Below are 4,357 nucleotides of genomic sequence, written 5' to 3' on the forward strand. Positions count from 1 at the left end.
AGACCAGGCAAAAGCAACAAACCATCAGGGATAGGCAACAACTTACCAAATACCCTAAGTTGTTTTTCCAAAAACGAAGGGAAAAGTAACAAATTCTCAGGGGTCCCAGGAATCAAGACTGGCTTTGGCCCCCAGAGAGGAGAAACATTTTGGGTGAGTTGAGGGAAGCCCCGGGGTGGGGGGGACTGAGGGTACGAGACCCCTTCTCTGCTAGTCACATGGTCTCTGGAAGGAAAGTCCCTCCAGGATATCCCCCATGGCTTGAGCACAGCCCCATCAAGATGAGTTGGAGGTGTAGTGAGGATAGACAGAAGCTTGCTCCATTCTTGGTAGGTAAAGCCTTCCAGAGGAGAGGAAGCAGGTCTGTGTGGGCACAAAGTGGTGTGATGCAGGGCATCTCCACGTCAAAGGCCAAGGGGCAAGTGCTGTCCAAGAGGCTAGATGGAAGACAAGGCAGCTCATGACCGGCAGCCAGAGAGAGCTAAGGAAGAAAAGAGAACACCATTCTCCACTGTACACTGCAGGCATGCAGGGAGGTGAACAGGACATTAGGCAGAAAGTGGCAAGCTGACGACCCCAGTACATGTCCAAGGACCAGCATGAGGCCACAGGTCACATAAGCCACATGTGCCCCACCACGTATACAAAAATTCTGTCTTAGGAAGAGAAGGAGGCTGAGCACGTGAACTTTCACTTCCAAACACAGTGAGTGATACCTACCTGTAGAGACAGTTGAGATGATCAACTGTAGAAGGACAGGGCTGAGAGCTGATACCTGCTCTCTAACCAGAAGATTTGATCTAAACAAGGAGATTATATTTTATCTCCATGGCTAAGCTGCATGCTGAGGTCCAGGACACATGAACTGTGGGAGGAGCTGGTGGGCATGGCAGGCAAGTGACCCCAACATGGCAGGGTGCAAAGTCTTTGGGGTGTCCAACAGTAGTTCAGACAGGAAATTTGGCAGGACTAGGCTGAGGAGGCAGCTCAGTGCATGCTAATCCCCAGGGCTGAGCTCGCCTTTGGGGGAAACCTAGGTGGAAATCTCTCAGATCCCCACCTCATTGGCTCTCATGGATGATGTCATGTTGCCCTCTAGCTCCGGGTCATCCTGAAGCACCCTGCTCAGCACAGCCCCCAGGGGCTCCTGCTGGTTGCTACTCCTCCATTTGCCCACAGGGAAGTAGAAGAAGTGGTTGGTGCTACTGCTTAAGGATGAGGAGAGGCACAACAAGCTGAGAAACAGGATGTTTAGATGAGGACCCAAATTTACCCAGGAGAGGATGAACCAGTGACGCCAAAGAGCAGGGAGCAGACCAGGAATACCAGGACCGAGGCCAGGATGACCATAAGCAACCTTGAGGGTTGCCGGCAGCACTGCTGATCTCTTCTTTGGACCTGGACAAAGAGGACCACACTGGACAGTGTCATCACAGCTGTGAAGATCACCAGGTGCAGGGTGGGAAAGATCATGTCCACAATTTGCCACTTCTGTAAGTTGAAATTCTACATATAGCCACAGAAGAAAAAGGTTAGTGAGTTCATCAGAAAGGACAGTGCCCAGAGCAAGGCACACACCACAGCCAACAGGTGTCGGGGTTGGTGACACTTGTACCAGATGGAGAAGAGGACAGAGAGGCAGTGTTGGGTGCTGATGGGCATCAGTAGGCTCAGGCTCACCATGTATGCAAAGTACTTCACCCTCCCCATCATCACATAAGCATCCATGTTTTCATTCAGGATGCTGATAGTTGGAATTATCTTGTTCAGGTAAGGGCTGTTTATACTTTCCAACTCCTGGAAGATGATTTGTAGACTTATCATGGAGGCTATGTAGAGGAGGAAGAGGAGGTCAGCCACCGCCAGGCTGAGGACATAGATGGAGAAGGGGGTCCTCTGCATGCGGAAGCCCAGCAGCCAGATGACCAGACTGTTGCCCACCATCCCCCACATGCAGGTGAGCATGGCCAGGGCACAGAACACAAAGGAGGCTAGTATCAGCCCATCCATCCAGGTGCTGTTTAGGGTCCACTCTGCAGTCTCGCTGCTGTTTAGAGTCCGAAAAACGAGAACAAAGTAGGAGGATTCACACTTAATGATTACAAAACTTACTACAAAGCTACAGTAATCAAGACTGCGTGGCCCTGAAACATTTGGTGTTGTTGCTAAGTGCCATCGAGTTGGTTCTGACTCATAGTGACCCCATGTACAACAGAACAGAATGCTGCCCTTTTCTGCACCGTTCTCACAATCACTGCTATATTTGTTCACATTGTTGCATCCACTGCATCAGTCCATCTCATTGAGGGTCTTCCTCTCTTTCGCTGGCCCTCTACTTTACCAAGCATAATGTCTTTCTCCAGGGACTGTCCCTCCTGATAACATTTCCAAAGTCTGTGAGATGAAATCTTGCCATTCTCGCTTCTAAGGAGCATTGTTGCTGTACTTTTGTTACCGCAAATCACGGATTTGAGCCACCTGCTGCAAAAGCCAATCCTGAGACGGGGTGAGGTGCGCAACAAGAGGGTTTTATTGTGTATCGATATACAGGAGACAGAGGGGAATGAGCTCCTCCGAAAGACCTGACTCCCCAACTGAAGACTGGCTGAAGGTTTTATACGGACAGGATTATAGTTTCTCTTCGCGGTGGTCATGTTTCTTACGTCTCAGATGAGTTAACCTCTTACTGGCAATCCTTGAAGGTTATCTGGCACCGTTAGTCAGGATTGTCACATCGCACATGAGTTAATCCTAGTCCTTGAGGGTTATCAATTTGTTCTGCCACCCTCCACGGAGAAACTTTAGTCAATCTTACTGGAATAGGAGGAGGGAGAAAGAAGAAGAAAAGAAAGAAAATACCACGAGGGAAAGCGGGAGCTAGTAATGGTGGGAAGCAATGGTGGTAATTGAGCTTACGCAGCCTGTTCCAAACTCCCCTTTTTATTGGAAGTTTCTCAGTCTTGGGAAACAGGGCACCATTTCTTTTCTGGCTACTTCCTGCTGGTTAGGGGCGTCGCTGGGCTGTAGACGGGGGGTGGGAGTGAGTTAGAGTGGAAGCTGGCTGCGTCTTGGTGAATTAGATGCCATGCAACCCCAGAGCCTGAAGAAGGGGAATCCTGACTTATCAGGATAAAAATGTCTCTAGCCTTAAGGGTTCTTCTTGCCAGTATTTTCATAAAACAAGGAACACAAAAACAAACTAGAATAATCACTACTCTTAAGGTTCTTAAGTAGGTTAACCAGGATCCCAAGGAAGGAAAAATACTGGAGAATTTTAAAAGGTCCTTTCTACCTCGGGGCAAATTGATCCTCTGGGTGTTGATTTTTTTTCCCCGCGTTTTCAACAGGACCCGTCTCCAGGTTGGAACTTATGAAGAGGAGTGTCAGAAGGGAAAAACAAACAGGAAAAAGCATATTGATTAACAACGTTTATAACGATTTTCAGAGAACGGACCCAGTCTCTTTTCTCCACCTCGGCCGTTACTGAGGTGGGGAAAGTCGACTTTTTCAGGCATGGTCTCCCATATGTTAATTTATAAAGGCTTAATTTAAGCCCGCTTCAAGGGGCTACTAGGATTCTGAGCAGGGCAATGGGCAACACTTGTATCTAAGTGGAGTTTGTCTTCTTGGCAAAGTTTTGCCGAGGTCTCCTTTAAGGTATGATTTTCTTGAGTAATGCCTTGATGACTTCTCAGGCATGTTCAGTTCAACAAGGGAAATTCTCTATTCACCCTGAGTAGGTGTCCATGAAGACCAACAGGTACCGGAAGTTCCCGGGTGCCTGGGGCATCACTGTGAAATCCACTTGCCAGTCTTCTCTCATGTTTGTTTCTCGGTGTTGGACTCTTGGTTCTGTTGGGTGGGGCACAGTCTTTGGGTTGTGTCTTGCAAGTAGGTGACACTTCTTTGTAACATCCCAGGTGGTTTTAAAAGATTTGGCCCGCAATTCTTCAGACAGGGATTGGACTGGACTGTGGGACATAAAGTGATACTCGTGAAGAGTGTGCCTCTTAGTCAAGTAGATGCAAGAGACCAAAGGGGTAGCTTCTGTCCAGAGGTGAGATGGGAAGGCAGAGAGAGTTAGGAGCTGGTTGAATGGTCATGGGCAATCAGGGGCGGAAAGGAGGAGTGTGCTGTTGCAGAATGGGGTGAGCAATTAGGGTCTCATAACAGTGTATGGGAGACTAACTTGAAATGTAAACTTCATTTAATTACAACAATAAAAAGAAAAAAGAAAAAAAATAAAGATTTGGCCCGGTGACCACCTGTTGGATCCACTAGAGGCTGACGTCTCTCTCATAGTGAGTCTCTTCGTGTAGAACTGATACTATACCATATGCTTGGGCCTCGGGTAACA

The 4,357-nt window shown here is 48.2% G+C and overlaps 1 pseudogene; it reads right to left on the bottom strand.

The window, feature by feature from the left end:
- Positions 1-800: 800 nt before the first annotated feature.
- LOC111821874 (mas-related G-protein coupled receptor member D-like) lies at positions 801-3,823 on the bottom strand (annotated as a pseudogene).
- Between the last annotated feature and the right edge of the window lie 534 nt (positions 3,824-4,357).

This window comes from Trichechus manatus, unplaced genomic scaffold (genome assembly GCF_000243295.1).
Source record: "Trichechus manatus latirostris isolate Lorelei unplaced genomic scaffold, TriManLat1.0 scaffold00113, whole genome shotgun sequence".
NCBI lineage: Eukaryota > Metazoa > Chordata > Mammalia > Sirenia > Trichechidae > Trichechus > Trichechus manatus.